This window comes from Cherax quadricarinatus, chromosome 39 (genome assembly GCF_038502225.1).
Source record: "Cherax quadricarinatus isolate ZL_2023a chromosome 39, ASM3850222v1, whole genome shotgun sequence".
Classification (NCBI taxonomy): domain Eukaryota; kingdom Metazoa; phylum Arthropoda; class Malacostraca; order Decapoda; family Parastacidae; genus Cherax; species Cherax quadricarinatus.
In genome coordinates, this window is record NC_091330.1 from 18513071 (window position 1) to 18532106 (window position 19036).

Below are 19036 nucleotides of genomic sequence, written 5' to 3' on the forward strand. Positions count from 1 at the left end.
TCATCAGTCATTGCTGCATCTTCAATAAAGGTGTCATTTATTCTTCATTTAGTAGAGTAGTACATGCACAATATATACTGTGCATGTACTACTCTACTATTGTGCATGTATCCTTCTCTTTGTGTGTGGGAAAATGTATATTTCATGTGGTAAAATTTTTTTTTCATACTTTTGGGTGTCTTGCACGGATTAATTTGATTTCCATTATTTCTTATGGGGAAAATTCATTCACATAGCGATTATTTCGCATAACAATTACCCCTCTTGCACGGATTAAAATCGTTAACCGGGGGTCCACTGTATATGTTTGGGGCACTAGCTGTAAGAACATATACACTATATACGTTTGGATCGTTTAGGGGTTAAAACTAAGTATGGTTCCTGCCTCCACTACATGACTTTCCAGACTATTCCACTTCTGTGTCTGTCTCAGTCAGGTAGGCTCCCCATTTTAATACAATGGATTTTCATAAATGAAACTTGCTCTCAATGTCAAAAAAAAAAAAAAAAAAGTAGAGAATCTTTTTCTGAAGGTGGTGACACCAAAAGTAGAAAATTTCATGGAACACCTACAGAATTACAGAGGTGCAAATTTGGCAGCCTCAGTGCGAGAAACACACCAGTGATTTCGTCAATTCCACTGTTCCAGTCAACCAAATTCTTGGCTATTTCACTAGTATGCCTTCCATTCTGCTGACTGAGTACAAGAAACTGCCCATTCAACTATTTAAACTACCCTATAAAGTGATCAGAATTTGGTAATTTGGCCAATTTCACACAAAACTTAAAAAATACCAATTTAAAAATAGTCCATAATAAAGAATGTAGACATTCCTGGTACTACAATATTGCCTCTGTTCATTAGTCATGTCCTCAGTTTTTCCTATATTATACTTGCTTTCCATTCTGAATTCTTATTCACACAAGAATAGAAGATTTACTCTATTTCTCGGATAATAAAATATAACCAGGAAAGATTGTTCATGGTTTACAGTGACCCAATAATTGAATCAGACCTATTAAAGTGAATAATCATTGGTTTAGCATCCTTTGTTTTGAAGGTTCTCATTATCCATTCTATCATTTTCCTAGCAGATATGATAGAGACATTGTTGTGATCTTTCAAAGTGAGATTCTTTGACATTATCACTCCCAAGTCTTTCACATGTGGTTTTTTTTGCTCTATTGTGTGATCTGAATTTGTTTTATACTCCAATCTAGTTTATATTTCTTTAAGTTTTCCATAGTGGAGTAATTGAAATCTGTCCTCACTGAACCTCATATTATCCAGGGAAAACTGGAAATTGAATGGCGAGTGTATGTGTGAGCAAGCAGAGACAACAAATCAGTGTGGGTGGCCCATGGACCAAGGAACAATAAAAACAGACAGGTCCTGGATGAGGACACTGGCCATTACTAGACAAAAGGAATCATCAATTCATTGCTTTGCAAGACTACTGGACATTATTGCTATGGACAGAATCTGTAGTTTATGGATTTTTCCACTGTGGCCACTGAATCTAATATTTCTATGGCCAGTTTTTTTTGCCCCCATTTCCAAAATCTGTTAAATGATGTTTAGTTAATTTGAGGTTGTACTGTAGCTTGTTGTACTGATGTTTCACTCACATATTATATGTTTCCTATAAATTCCTAGCAAATATAATTCACAGTCAGCTAAATCACAAGCCCTGAAAATGTGCCCTCTGAATTACAAGGAGACTACCACACTAACAGAAAATCAAAGTGCTGACTGAGGTCTACATTTTAACACAGATGAAAGCCTGTAATGTAGGTCTATAAACAAAAGCTAACACATTTATACACATTTTTGAAAATAATGTATTACTATTATTATTTAGAGGGTGTGTGTGTTTTAAAGCAATTAACCATCTGTATAGTATATCACGTTTAATATATACTTCAAAATAACCCAAGAAAATGTAAATTTACTAAAATTAAATGATGAAATTTGAATTTTGAGAGTGCAGACATAGCTCCTTTGCACAAGGGAGGCAGTAAAGCGTTAGCCAAAAATTAAGAGACCAGTAGCCTAACATTTACATTATTAAGGTCTCAAGAGAGTGATGAAATGTTAGATTACAAATTTTATGGAAAAGCATAAATCTGCACAACCCAAGTCAGCACAATTTAGAGCTGAGAAATCATGTTTGTCATAAGTGCTAAACCACTATAATAGAATTATGAGGTGTTGGAAAAAATAATGTGGTATATACAGAGTTTACAAGAGCATTTGACAAATGTGATCATGGGGTGATTGCACACAAAATGATGGCCAAAGGCATAATGAGGAAAGCAGGCAAACAGATTTTCAATTTTCTGACAAAGCACAAGAATAGTAGTAAATAGAGCAAAATCCAACACTAGGGATGTAAAAAACCTCAGTACCTAAAGGCATCACCCTAGTGCCTCTACTGTTTTTTATCCACAGAGCAGAAATAGATAAAAGCATTCGCCAGAGTTCTGTATCATCATCTGTGGATGATTCGAAAATAAGCATGAAAATCACATCAGAGAAATGGGAGGAAAATATAAGTAGGCTTTTCCAGTGAATGAATGAAGAACTCAAAAGGACAATGTACAGTGGACCCCCGCATACCGTTGGCATCACATAACGTTAAATCCGCATACTGATACATTTTATCGCTAAGATTTTGCCTCGCATACTGCTAAAAAACCCGCTCAACACTATTCGTCAGAGACGCGTCCAATGTGCGGCCTGAGCCAGCCTCACATGTTCCGCCGGTGGCATTGTTTACAAGCCAGCCTCCGCGGTAACATCCAAGCATACAATCGAAACATTTTGTATTATTACAGCATTTTTGGTGATTTTATCTGCAAAATAAGTTACCATGGGCCCCAAGAAAGCTTCTAGTGCCAACCCTGTGGTAAAAAGGGTGAGAAATATTATCGAAATACTGTGGTACCATGGTCAACTGCTGCTGCTGCTGCTGCTGTAGCACTGTCAGCTGCTGCTGCTGCTGTAGCACTGTCAGATGCTGCTGCTGCTGTAGTACCGTCTGCTGCTGCTGTAGCACCGTCTGCTGCTGCTGTAGCACCATCTGTTGCTGCTGTAGCACTGTCAGCTGCTGCTGTAGCACTGTCAGCTGCTGCTGCTGCTGTAGCAGTCAGCTGCTGCTGCTGCTGTAGCACTGTCAGCTGCTGCTGCTGCACTGTCAGCTGCTGCTGCTGCTGTAGCACCATCAGCTGCTGCTGCTGCTGTACCACCATCAGCTGCTGCTGCTGCTGTAGTACCGTCTGCTGCTGCTGTAGCACCGTCTGCTGCTGCTGTAGCACTGTCAGCTGCTGCTGCTGCTGCTGCTGTAGCACTGTCAGCTGCTGCTGCTGCTGCTGACGCACTGTCAGCTGCTGCTGCTGCTGTAGCACTGTCAGCTGCTGCTGCTGCTGCTGAAGCACTGTCAGCTGCTGCTGCTGCTGTACCACCGTCAGCTGCTGCTGCTGCTGTAGTACCGTCTGCTGCTGCTGTAGCAGTGTCAGCTGCTGCTGCTGCTGTAGCACCGTTGTTGGTGTGGCTTATTGAGAATACCAAGAAACAATTAACCCCAGAGTGTTAGCCACCCTAGGATAACCCAAAAAAGTCAGTGTCATCGAAGACTGTCTAACTTATTTCCATTGGGGTCCTTAATCTTGTCTCCCAGGATGCAACCCACACCAGTCGACTAACACCCAGGTGAACAGGGAAAAACGCCTGGAACTAGTGCTCATATTGGTGAATTTAAAGCCAGCAAAGGTTGGTTTGAGAGATTTAAGAATCGTAGTGGCATACACAGTGTGATAAGGCCTGTTCTGGAAGAAAATGCCAAACAGGACCTACAGTACTCAAGAGGAAAAGGCACTCCCAGGACACAGTGTCTCATCAGTCATTGCTGCATCTTCAATAAAGGTAAGTGTCATTTATTCTTCATTTAGTAGAGTAGCACATGCACAATATATATTGTGCATGTACTACTCTACTATTGTGCATGTATCCTTCTCTTTGTGTGTAGGAAAATGTATATTTCATGTGGTAAAATTTTTTTTTTCATACTTTTGGGTGTCTTGCACGGATTAATTTGATTTCCATTATTTCTTATGGGGAAAATTCATTCGCATAACGATAATTTCGCATAACAACGAGCTCTCAGGAACGGATTAATATCGTTATGCGGGGGTCCACTGTATACAAAACCCAAAAGGATCATGAAACAGAATGATAGGAACACATAAAAGACCTTTGAGTAATTATGTTGGCTGACCTTTCTCTTAACCCTTTGAGGGTTTTCGTCGTACTAGTACGTTTTACGCGTAGGGGTTTTTGACGTACTAGTACTCATAAATTCTAGCGGCCTCAAATCTAGTGGGAGAAAGCTGGTAGGCCTTCATATGAAAGAATGGGTCTATGTGGTCAGTGTGCACAGTCTAAAAAAAATCCTGCAGCACACAGTGCATAATGAGGAAAAAAAAACTTTGACCATTTTTTTTTAATAAATCAGCGACTTTGCAGTGTATTTTCGTATGGTATTTATTGTTGTATTCTAGTTTTCTTGGTCTCATTTTATAGAATGGAAGACATATTACAGAAATTGAGATGATTTTGACTGGTTTTGCAAAGAAAGGTGCCTTGAAATTGAGCTCAAAGTAGCAGAAATGTTCGATTTTTACCAAACTTCAAAAGTAATCAAATCGTGCCAAGCGTGCAATACACGTCAACTGGTGAGTCTAATATTCTTTCACAAGTGCACCAATAATATTTATACCATTTTTTACACTAATGCAGTAGTCTGCATAACAGTAAATCTTATATTTTTTGTGAAAATAAAAATTCAAAGTGGAAAGCAAAAGAATATAAGAGGGGACTTGAGACATGACTAATGACTAGAGGAAATGTCATTTTAGTGCCAGGAATGTCTTTCTTGTTTATTCTGGACCCTATTCCGAAATTGGCATCTTCTGAAATTTGTGTGAAATTGGCAAAATTGCTAAATTCTGACCACTGTACTGGATAGTTGAATTTCATAAATGAGTGGTTTCTTGCATCCATTCGATAGAAAAAAATGGAGTTCTAGCGAAATATTCATGTTTTTTGTCGACTAGTACAGTGAAATTGGCCGAAAATGGGGCTCAAAGTGGGCAAAATCGCCGATGCGTAAACATCGCCGAGACCGCTAACTTTGCGAGAGCATAATTCCGTAAGTTTTCTATCAAATTTCAAACTTTTGGTGTCTTTATGATCGGGAAAAGATTCTCTATCTTTTCATAAGAGAAAATTATTTTTTTTTTTTTTTTAAATTTGGCCGACCCTGAGAACGAATTTCGGAGAGGGCCTGTCGACCCTCAAAGGGTTAAAGAACACAATAAGGCAAATGTCACGACAGCCAGGAAAATGATGAAGATTAACCCTTTGATTGTTTTGGACGTATATATACGTCTTACGAGCCATGTGTCTGACGTACATATACTTAAACATTCTAGCAGCTTCAAATCAAGCAGGAGACAGCTGGTAGGCCCACATGTGAGAGAATGGGTCTGTATGCACCATATAAAAAAAACCTGCAGCACGCAGTGCATAATGAGAAAAAAAAAATGACCGTGTTTTTGGATTAAAACGCCAACTTTAAGGTGTAATTTCATCTAGTTTTTATGGTTATATTCTCGTTTTCGTAGTCACATTTGACGAATGGAAAACATATTACAGAAACAGAGGTGATTTTGATTGGTTTTACTATGAAAAGGACCTTGAAATGGAGCTCAAAGTAAGGGAAATGTTTGATTTTTGTCAGTGTTCAAGAATACACAAATGATGTCATTGTCCAATAAATGTCCAACTAGCCATTCTAATATGCAGTCATGAATGGGTTGATGTTATTTATACAATTATTACAACATTGCAGTAGCCTCCATAACAGTAACTCTTCTATTTTTTGTTTGAATAAAAATTCACGTCTCCAGGCTCTCAGGGGCTTGGAAACGTGACTGATGAACAAAGAAAATGTTATTTTAGAGCCAGGAATGTCTGCATTGTTCATTCTGGACCCTATTTTGAAATTGGCATATTTTTTAATTTGCGTGAAATTGGCCAAATTACCAATTTCTGACCACTTTACTAGGTAGTTGAAATGGGTAAATGGGCAGTTTCTTGTACTCAATCAATAGAACAAATGGAGTTCTAAAGAAATAGTTATGAGTTTGGTCGACTGGAACAATGCAATTTGCCAAAAATAGGGCTCAAAGTGGGTGAAATCGCTGATTTGTAAATATCGCCGAGGTTGCTAACTTCACAAGAGCATAATTCTGCAAGTTTTCCATCAAATTTCATACTTTTGGTGTCATTATCATCGGGAAAAGATTCTCTATCATTTCATAAGAAAAATAATTTTTTTTTTTCAAATATTTTGCGACACCAGGAGACACCTCAGGATATGGGGTTGCGACAGGCAAAGGGGTAAGACACATGTGCAACAGTTGGGTATCTTTATTGATGAAATGCTTCACCAACACAGCAGGCTTCTTCCAATTAAAACAAGCTGCACATGAGTCTTAACCTGCAACTTGCTGGTATTTTATACCATTTTCAACATGGAAAATGATTGGGTGCAAAATGAGAATATTCAAAACAAGGGAAATAGTGACAATGGTAACGTTATTCAAATCACTTGTGCTCTCTCGTTTCAAGTATTGTTCAGTGTTGACGGCCCCATTCAGGGCAGGGAAGATATCAGAGCTAGAACAGACATAAATTTACAGCCTGGATAGAGCCAATAAAGCATTTAAATTACTGGGAATGCCCCACTCAATGGAGCAGAGGAGCGAGAGATGCATGATAATAGGTAAATGAAAAGTACTTGAGGGTCTAGTCCTAAATCAAATATGCTTACTGTCCTAACAATATACTGGAGTGAGAGATATGGGAGGAAGTGTAACATAAGCCCAGTGAAAAGCAGGTGCACTGTGGGTACAATAAAAGAATACTGTATGAACATCCATGGTCTCAGGCTATTCATCTAACCAAAAGATATCAGAAACACTCTGGAACAAGTACAGAAGTCTTCAAGAGGAAACAGAACAGTTATCTCCACCAAGTGCCAAATCAACCAGGCTGTGATGGATATGTAGGCCTGCAGGCCCCTAGCAGCAACAGCCTGGTTGGTTAGGCAAGCACCAGACAAGCCTGGCCTAGGGCCAGGCTCTGAGAGAAGAAAAATTCTCCAAACTCATTAAAGGTATATCAAAGGTACTTGTACACCAACTGGCCATGGTATATTTACAAAGATCTTCAACTTATGACAATATCTAACCATTTATTACAAAAGGCTTCAAATCAATGTATATTTTGCAGAAACAATACACTAAACTGACATATGTATATCTTATTCATCTTGAGTGTTAGAATGATGTAGCAAACATGCTAATAAACTTGGTGACTAATATTAAAATTCATTCGACTGAAAACTTAGAAATAACTCATTACTCAATGAGATTAGTTCACTGTTATCACGTAATCAGTGTTTAATGAATGCTTGTAGTTCTATTTCTAAAGTTAAAAAAAATGAAGGCATCTCTAATGTCTATCTAATTTTATGTTCTGTTCACACAGATACTATCTAACTGTGGCAGTTAGGAAAATCAATTGAACAGTGACTAGCCAGGATACCACACAGCTAAATTGTATTAAAAAGAAAAAAAATCCTATGATGTTATATTGAGAATATTAAATATCAAATATACAGCCCCTCCCCCCCCAAAAAAAAAAAAATCTGCACAACAGAGAAGAGAATAGCCTCTTTTTTAAAATGCTACCCACTAGAGTACGAAGCAGAATGACACTCACGACGCTACACACGACAAGTAGAATCTTGGAAGGTCTTCCTTCTGTGTGGAAAGACAATATTGGAAATAAGCAAGGTGAAGAAAGTAAAAAGATGGGGAATAAGGAAGAGAGGGAAGGGTGAGAAAAGAGGAAGAGAGATGTAAGCAAAGAGGGAGAGGTGAAGAGAGAGCAAGAGGTGTGGAAAGAGAGGGAGAATATGGGATTGAGAGAGGGGAGAAAGTGAGGAGCTAGAAAAGTTATCCTATTCACAACACCACCAAAGACTTTTATAACAATGTTCTCCATATTTACTTCCGTTTTCCTACAGGTGTTTGCTGCAATATTAAAATCAACACTAAATTTACAGTAGTGCCGTATACTGATATACTCTATCAACAATGGCACTTTTTATCAGTACTATACTGTACTGTATGTTCTTGTGAGTGAAGATTAATTGGGTATAAATATTTTAAAATAAATAACAATTAACATACTTTTAAGTTACGAACATTTAAACAATGCAATTACAAGTTAAAATAATTTACATATAGAAATTTTATAGCAAGCACAATTCAAGGTCAGTAAGAGCCTGTCTTGACATTACAACACAAAATTATAAAAAATATATTCAATTTATTTATGTACAGGTTGTGATGAACCATTAGGAATAATTTATAATTTTTCTCAGCAATCTGTCTCTTATTACACCAGTGTGAGAACTTTTCCTACCACTTTCAGCTCAATATGACTTCTTCAATTTCCTCTTGTGGCTTTATCAATTACAGTAAACCTTCCACATAATGGACCTTTATTTAAGAGACTTTAAAAATTTTGGTCAAAATTCGCTGGGTAAATTGTACTCTTTACTTACTTATTTTCAGAGTTTATAACAATATATCTGTAAACTGTGTGTTAAGTACTACTAATAGTACTATTAATAGTACTATTAAGTACTATTAAGTGCATGAGAGAAAAAACTGCAACCACGTTTCTGGTTTAAAACAGCAACTTTGTGGTGTATTTTCGTATTTTTTTTATGGTTGTACAGTGGAACCTCTACTTACAAGTGCATCCACGTGCGAGTTTTTCCAGATTGGTTTCACGATGAAAAGTACCTTGAAATTGAGCTCAAAGTAGCAGAAATGTTCGATTCTTTGGTGATGTTCAAGAGTAAACAAATTACGTCAGTCCAATACCTGTCCGATTAGCACTGCCCCTGAACCTTCACATATTCGAAAGCTTTTCAACATGCTAGCAAAAATGGGAGTAGACATTATGAGGTAGCAGTGGCAGACAACATGAAGCAGCAGTAGCAGACATCATGAAGCAGCAGTGGCAGACATCATGAAGCAGCAGTGGCAGACAACATGAAGCAGCAGTGGCAGACAACATGAAGCAGCAGTGGCAGACAACATGAGGTAGCAGTGGCAGACAACATGAAGCAGCAGTGGCAGACAACATGAAGCAGCAGTGGCAGACAACATGAAGCAGCAGTGGCAGACAACATGAAACAGCAGTGTCTGACATTTTTGGGTTATCCTAGGTTCTCTACACATGTAGTCAGGAGCAGGAATGGCTGCTGTGGTGGCCCTATAAACCCCAACAACAATGGCTGATGTCACCACCACTAGCCACGTATGTAATGACATGTATTTTATTCATTCTAATGTATATATCATGTTTCAATGTTATTAATATTGTTTATTATGTCATATTAGATGAATTGTGATACATAAATAAGCCATAGAGTTGATATTAGGGAAATTATTTAAGTATTTTGTTGTGTCTGGAATTCCACTGGAATGGATTAATCCCATTTCAGTTAATTTAAATGAGGAAAATTGACTCTGCAAACGAGCAAATCCAGATGTGAGCAAGGTCACGGAACGGATTAAACTTGTAAGTCGAGGTTCCACTGTATTTATGGTTTCTTGGTCTCATTTAATAGAATGGAAGATATATTACAGAAATAGAGATGGTTTTGATTGGTTTTAGGACTGAAATTAACTTGAAACTGAGCTTAAAAGTAGCAGAAATGTTCTAATTTTGCTGATGTTCAAGAGTAAACAAATCATATCACATGTCCAATACATGTCGACTAATATGCATTCACGATGGCACTGATATTATTTATACAATTATTGCAATGATGCATAACAGTAAATTTTTTTTGTAAATAAAATTTTTTTGTGTGAATAAAAATCAAAATGGAATTCATGTGTAAAGCCTGGAAACATAACTAATAAACAGAAGAAATGTTATTTTAGTGCCAGGAATGCCTGTATTGTTTATTCTGGACCCTATTTAGAAATTATCATATTTTAAAATTTGTGTGAAATTGGCCAAATTATCAATTTCTGATCACTACTGGGTAGTTGAAATAGTTGATTGGGCAGATTCTTGTGTTCATTCGATAAAATGGAAGACATGCTAGTGAAATAGCTAATAATTTGGTCAACTGGAACAATGTAATTGGCCTAAAATAGGACTCAAAGTGAGCAAAATCACTGATGCGTTAATATTGCTGACACAGCAAAATTCATGATAGTACCTCCAGAAAAAGATTCTCTACCATTTCCTAAGAAAAATAGCAATTTGTTTTTTGAAAATTATTGGACCCTGTGGACAAGTGTCAGATCGGGGGTCTGGACCCTCAAAGAGTTAATAACAAAGAATAGATTTTGTTGAGCCTTGTTAATGTTTAGGAGTCTAGTGAACTTAGTACATGAGAGTACAACACCCAGAAACATTTGGAGATTTCAGTCAATCCAGGAAAAATGCACACACACACACACACACACACACACACACACACACACACACACACACACACACACTTACTTCATGTACCAACACGTAAGGGACACTACAAGAGAGAGAGGAGAGGATGAACCAGCAAGACTGGACTTAGTATTCACCTTGAGTAGTGCAGATATTGAGGACATCACATATGAAAGACCCCTTGGGGCCAGCGATCATGTGGTTTTGAGCTTCGAATACACAGTAGAGCTACAAGTGGAAAGGGAAGCAGGAAGGCCAGGACAAATGAAACCAAACTACAGGAAAGGGGACTACACAGGAATGAGGAACTTCCTGAATGAGGTTCAGTGGGACAGAGAACTGGCAGGAAGCCAGTTAATGAGATGATGGAATATGTAGCAACAATGTGCAAGGAGGCTGAGGAGAGGTTTGTACCCAAGGGTAACAGGAATAATGAAAAAGCCAGGATGAGCCCATGGTTCACCCAAAGATGCAAGGAGGCAAAAACCAAGTATGCTAGGGAATGGAAGAAATATAGAAGGCAAAGGACCCAGGAGAATAAGGAGAGCAGTCGTAGAGCCAGAAACGAATATGCACAGATAAGAAGGGAGGCCCAACGTCAATATGAAAACGACATAGCAGCAAAAGCCAAATCTGACCCGAAGCTGTTATACAGCCACATCAGGAAGAAAACAACCGTTAAGGACCAGGTAATCAGGCTAAGGAAGGAAGGAGGAGAGACAACAAGAAATGACTGTGAAGTATGTGAGGAACTCAACAAGAGATTCAAAGAAGTGTTCACAGAGGAGACAGAAGGGGCTCCAGAAAGACGGAGAGGTGGGGTACACCACCATGTGCTGGACACAGTACACACAACTGAGGAAGAAGTGAAGAGGCTTCTGAGTGAGCTAGATACCTCAAAGGCAATGGGGCCAGACAACATCTCTCCATGGGTCCTGAGAGAGGGAGCAGAGGAGCTATGTGTACCCCTAACAACAATATTCAATACATCTATCGAAACAGGGAGATTGCCTGAGGCATGGAAGACAGCAAATGTGGTCCCAATCTTTAAAAAAGGAGACAGACATGAAGCACTAAACTACAGACCAGTGTCACTGACATGTATAGCATGCAAAATCATGGAAAAGATTGTCAGGAGAAGAATGGTGTAACATCTAGAAAGGAATGATCTCATCACCAACAGCCAGCATGGTTTCAGAGATGGGAAATCCTGTGTCACAAACCTACTGGAGTTCTATGACATGGTGACAGCAGTAAGACAAGAGAGAGAGGGGTGGATGGATTGCATTTTCTTGGACTGCAAGAAGGCTTTTGACACAGTACCACACAAGAGATTAGTGCAAAAACTGGAGGACCAAGCAGGGATAACAGGGAAGGCACTGCAATGGATCAGGGAATACTTGTCAGGAAGACAGCAGCGAGTAATGGTACGTGGCGAGGTGTCAGAGTGGGCACCTGTGACCAGCGGGGTCCCACAGGGGTCAGTCCTAGGACCAGTGCTGTTTCTGGTATTTGTGAACGACATGACGGAAGGAATAAACTCTGAGGTGTCCCTGTTTGCTGATGACGTGAAGTTGATGAGAAGAGTTCATTCGATCGAAGACCAGGCAGAACTACAAAGGGATCTGGACAGGCTGCAGACCTGGTCCAGCAACTGGCTCCTGGAGTTCAATCCCACCAAGTGCAAAGTCATGAGGATTGGGGAAGGGCAAAGAAGACCGCAGACGGAGTACAGTCTAGGGGGCCAGAGACTACAAACATCACTCAAGGAAAAAGATCTTGGGGTGAGTATAACACCAGGCACATCTCCTGAAGCGCACATCAACCAAATAACTGCCGCAGCATATGGGTGCCTGGCAAACCTCAGAACAGCATTCCGACATCTTAATAAGGAATCGTTCAGGACCTTGTACACCGTGTACGTTAGGCCCATATTAGAGTATGCGGCACCAGTTTGGAACCCACACCTAGCCAAGCATGTAAAGAAACTAGAGAAAGTGCAAAGGTTTGCAACAAGACTAGTCCCAGAGTTAAGAGGTATGTCCTATGAGGAGAGGTTAAGGGAAATTAACCTGACGACACTGGAGGACAGGAGAGATAGGGGGGACATGATAACGACATACAAAATACTGAGAGGAATTGACAAGGTGGACAAAGACAGGATGTTCCAGAGACTGGGCACAGCAACACGGGGACACAGTTGGAAGCTGAAGACACAGATGAATCAAAGGGATGTTAGGAAGTATTTCTTCAGCCACAGAGTAGTCAGGAAGTGGAATAGTTTGGGAAGCGATGTAGTGGAGGCAGGATCCATACATAGCTTTAAGCAGAGGTACGATAAAGCTCATGGTTCAGGGAGAGTGACCTAGTAGCGACCAGTGAAGAGGCGGGGCCAGGAGCTTGGACTCGACCCCTGCAACCTCAACTAGGTGAGTACAACTAGGTGAGTACACACACACACACACACACACACACACACACACACACACACACACACACACACACACACACACACACACACACACACACACACACACAAAAAAAAAAAAAAAAAAAAAAAAAAAAAAAAAAAAAAATAAAATAAAAAAAGGAAGAAGTGAACCCTGTCCAAAACTGCAGTTGTTTTTTCAATGGTTTCTAGTCTAGAATAATGTCTTGAATAACATTAAACATATATTCAATCCCACACCCAGGAAAGCAACCAAATCAACAGAAAACTAAACTGGTCAAAAGAGTGGCATGACATGACAAATATGAATAACTTGAGAGTCAATGGTACATAATGCATTTGAGTTTAAGTATAAGAAAGGCTTTCTTGGTCTGTACTACATTAAATTTGCTAACCAATGTTATGGAATACACACACACACAAGCACTAATAATACAGTGTTCTGCCCTCCATTACATAAGCTCATTAACCCTTTCAGGGTCGACAGGCCCTCTCAAAGACTTGTGTCTCAGGGTCGGCCAAATTTAAAAAAAAAAATTATTTTTTCTTATGAAAAGATAGAGAATCTTTTCCCGATCATAATGACACCAAAAGTATGAAATTTGATGGAAAACTTACAGAATTATGCTCTCGAAAAAGTCAGTGGTCTCGATGATGTTTACGCACACTTTGAGCCCTATTTTCGGCCAATTCCAGTGTACTTGTCGACACAAATCATAACTATTTCGCTAGAATTCTATTTTTTCTATCGAATGAGTACAAGAAATCACCCATTTACCAATTTCAACTATCCAATACAGTGGTCAGAATTTAGCAATTTTGCCAATTTCACACAAATTTCAAAAGATGCCAATTTCCGAATAAGGTCCAGAATAAAGACATTCCTGGCACTAAAATAACATTTCCTCTGTTCATTAGCCATGTCCAAATGCCCCGCTTACTTTCTTTTGCTTTCCACTTTGAATTTTTATTCTCACAAAAAAATAGATTTACTGTTATGCAGACTACTGCATTAGTGTAGAAATGGTATAAATAATATCAGCGCACTTGTGAAAGAATATTAGACTCATCAGTTGACGTGTATTGGACGCATAGCATGATTTGTTTACTTTTGAACTTTGGTAAAAATCGAACATTTCTGCTACTTTGAGCCCAATTTCAAGGTACTTTTCTTTGTAAAACCAGTCAAAATCATCTCAATTTCTGTAATATGTCTTCCATTCTATGAAATGAGACCAGGAAAACTAGAATACAACAATAAATACCATACGAAAATACAGTGCAAAGTCGCTGTTTTAATCCAAAAACACGGTCAAAGTTTTTTTTTTCTCATTACGCACTGTGTGCTGCAGGATTTGTTTATACTGCGCACACTGACCACATAGGCCCATGCTTTCATATGTAGGCCTACCAGCTTTCTCTCACTAAATTTGAAGGCGCTAGAATTTAGGTGTACTAGTACGCCAAAAACCCTGGTGCATAAGCCGTACTAGTACGGCCGAAACCCTGAAAGGGTTAAGAAAAGTAACAAATGTATAGGATTTGAACTGTATACTGGTATTCAAGTCAAAATTGGCAATTTGGGGATTTAATTTTTAATTAATTTTTGCTTGCTTCTAGCAATTCACTGATCTTGGTCAGTCACTGTCTGGGAAGAATTAATTTTGTTACCTTTATCAATTTATGACATCATGAATTCAAAGTTGCTGCTTCACTTATCAAAGGGTGGTTTTTCCCTCTATCGACAAGGTTTAGGAGGTGAAACCCCCAAATGAAAGTAGTACTAATAATAATGTTTCAAAAAAAGTCTCCTAGCCTCTCTTCCAACTAGATAGTCACACCATAAGCCAACAGTATAGAAATTCTGGCACCACTCCTGCTGGACTAATATATGATTATGAAAGTTTGCAGTATGGACAAAGATGCAATAATCAGTATTTTTCTACCTAGCAGGGCTTTGACTTCAGCTAACTCCTACTTTAAGATGTAGGGTATTACTCAGGAATTACATACAAAATCAGCTTCAGCTGCATCTTAGCCTGATTGTCAAGAAATCTGGTTTAAATCACCAAACTAACAGGGTGAGAATTTCCTGACTTAGTGCTAAAGTGTTTTGAGTTTCAACTTTCTCTTTGACAGCTCTCTCCACTGTGATATTTGAGTGCTGGTGGTAGGATTTCTATAGGTTCACTGTAACCCATATACAGATTACAACATTCTGAAGCATGAAAACTACTTTCTGTATAGAATTTGACAAATCACAAAACCTGCCACTTTCCCAAGTCAGCGATGCCAACCCGGATCATTCCAATGGCATCTTCTGGCAAATGTACCTGGAGGTCAGTATTAGAAAACAGCAATCTATTAGAGAAAACAGAAGGTGGAAAAAGGCATACTCAGCTAAAAGTGGTAGAGATTTTCATTAGTATAACAGAGAGGTAATGCTGATTAGTGTTATTTCTAATGATTCATGAAACCTAACACTGCAATTAGCATTTCAAAACATAATATGGAAATTGTATAAAGTGAAAGATGACTTCATGCAGTCACCTAGTACCATAAAGCTATAATAAACCCAGTGTAAACTGCAATAAATTAAACTTACATTAATGTAACTGATAGAACCCTCTCTATAATGTTAAACCAGAATCACCATTGTTGTTAAGAATGACAAGTGAGTCATCAGAATTCATGTGTGTGGTTCCAAAAGAGACAGACAACACACTTAACATTATCTTCAATATTCTACTGAAAACATGATGAATACCAATTTTCATTCACTGCTAAAATTCAGCCTTTCATATCAGTCTATATACATACTGTTTCTAAAGCAACATTTATTGTAGACCCATCATAAAAATAGAAGTAAAAACATGTTTTATTTTGGTTGAGAGATAAATAATAAATAATAATATCTCTACTTATGCTAATATATGTCAACTCTGGAAAAAGTGAACATACATTCAAAAACAAATATGAAAGCAAATGTTCAACCAATACACAAAAACATTATACATTTCTATAAAGTATAAGCAAATACAATTACAGAGGTATGTGCTGATTGGCAATATTAAAAACTATGCTGCATTACAATATCTAACCACAGGTAGCATCCACAAAAATTCAGTAATAAGAAAGATAAAAGTTTTGGATTAAGAATCTTTGGTAATATGCAGATGGCTATTTCCAATATAGAGCACCAGAAAATTGAAGCCAACTCATGAATTTGCTTCTAAATTGCCTTACAATTAAGCCAATAGTCACACACAAAAATGTTAAGTCCTCATTCAATACTACCTTTCCTATACAAAGTCTCAGTTCAAATGTGCAAGTGGAAAAATAAAGTTGTCTTAAGTGGCCACCAATATCTCAGTGGCATGCATTCACCACGTCTATTAAAATTTATTATATGTGCAGAAATTTCAGTGATAGTAAAACTGCTTAGGGTCACAAGCATATGTGTAATGTAGAAGTGTATGTGTAATGTAGTAGTGTATGTGTAATGTAGCAGTGTATGTGTAATGTAGCAGTGTATGTGTAATGTAGCAGTGTATGTGTAATGTAGCAGTGTATGTGTAATGTAGCAGTGTATGTGTAATGTAGCAGTGTATGTGTAATGTAGCAGTGTATGTGTAATGTAGCAGTGTATGTGTAATGTAGCAGTGTATGTGTAATGTAGCAGTGTATGTGTAATGTAGCAGTGTATGTGTAATGTAGCAGTGTATGTGTAATGTAGCAGTGTATGTGTAATGTAGCAGTGTATGTGTAATGTAGCAGTGTATGTGTAATGTAGCAGTGTATGTGTAATGTAGCAGTGTATGTGTAATGTAGCAGTGTATGTGTAATGTAGCAGTGTATGTGTAATGTAGCAGTGTATGTGTAATGTAGCAGTGTATGTGTAATGTAGCAGTGTATGTGTAATGTAGCAGTGTATGTGTAATGTAGCAGTGTATGTGTAATGTAGCAGTGTATGTGTAATGTAGCAGTGTAATACAGTGTATGTGTAAACAGTGTATGTGTAATGTAGCAGTGTATGTGTAATGTAGCAGTGTATGTGTAATGTAGCAGTGTATGTGTAATGTAGCAGTGTATGTGTAATGTAGCAGTGTATGTGTAATGTAGCAGTGTATACAGTAAACCCTTACTTAGTGCAGGCATTGCATTCCTGAAAATCAGCACGAACAATATACATAATTGTGATGTAGGGTAAATATAAAGGAAAAAACTGTTATATTACAAAAATCACAAAGTTAACCCCTCCCCCAAAATATATAAATACTATTGTATTGTGTAACAATAATACATTACCTCACATTCTGACAGCCATCACTTGTAGCATATGAAGTATGTGGAGGGAGGGAGAGTTGATGTTGGCCTACTGGGACAAGACAGATGACTATTGTTTTGATGTTGCTGTGGAGTTGCAAGTAGATGATGATGGTCTTGGGTTACAATATTCAATATTGTGTAATGCATCTCTCACCTGTTTTTCCTTGCAGTACTTTATAGTCTTGACAACATAGCATCATTAATGGCTGTGTGGTTAAAGCAATATTCACATTTAAGCTCAGACTACATCTCCCCAAGAAGACTACAGAACTTGTCAAGAGTATGAAGAACCTTGAATGCATGGTTTTTCTCTGGCCAGGTACATGTTTAACATAGGTATAAATAAATGCTTGAACCCTTCAATAAACAGGCTTCCAGTCTTCCATACTGCTTTGTTAAATTGACAAATAAGGTAAGCAGGTTTTACTCTTATCTTTTAAAGCACAGGTACAATATTATCTGCATGATAAACGAGAATAAACTTTTTCTTAGAATCTCTTTGTTATTTTGGTGTACAGAAGCATGCTGCTTGTTAAGCAAGTACTTAATGGCACATGATTCAAATCTTCAGTATTAAATTGCAGTTGATCATGGGTGTAATTGTTGCTGTAATCAATCTAAGTCACCACAGTAGCTACATAACAAGCTAATGCACTCTTATCAGATACTTTGATGTTGTGAAGTTTAGTGCATTCCTTAAAACTCTCAAACCATTCAGCACTAAATTTACATTCTTCTACATGATCTTCATCCTGCTAATATACATACAGTTACACTGAAAGACTGCACTTGGCTCTTTATCATCTGAGAATAAAGGAAAGTTTCCTTATTTGGATATTTTCTTAATCCACACATTATGTAGCTTTCCCGTTTTACTTAGCTGTACAGCCCACCTAGTCACTGACTACACATGTCATAATCTGTACTATTTGCTGCACAAGCTCAACTTCTTTTTCATTGTTTCTAACTATAAATGAGATTCACTTGCACCAAATTCACATGTAGTTTCTTTTACATATGCACTACATCCACTGTAAGTTTATTTAAAATTTCCCTTCTTCTCAGCACTGTAGAATCATACTTATTCTTCTTGGCACTCCAGAGTCACTAGAATTACTCTTGGAAGCCATGATTAATATAAATAGATGATGCAATGACAACATCCATAAGTGCTTGGTAAACATTGAGTAACAAGGAGTCTGGCTGGCACATGAGTTGGAGAGAGTAAATGCAGGTGGCGTGGGGCATCCCATGGTAGGAAAAATGTCTAGTTAATGTCCTCTAGACCAATAAGCCCAAGCAGAGAAGGAAGATAGGTGGGTAGATATGATTGGCCACCCATCCATACGGTGGGCAGTTTGAAAAATTTTACAACATGTCTTACCAGAATTTTAAGCATTACTTGTTTAAAAATTTATGGTGCATTATTTGTTTAAAAATATATGGTGCATTATTTGTTTAAAAATTTATACCACATTACTTAAAAATTTATGGCACATTTCATGATATTACACAAGTTGGAATGCACAAAAAAGAGAAAGAAAAAAAAAACACAAAACAAATGCACAAAATGAGGGTTTACTATGTGTATGTTTGTGCTTGTGTGTATGTATTTACCTATATGTAGCTGCAGGGGTTGATTCAGAGAT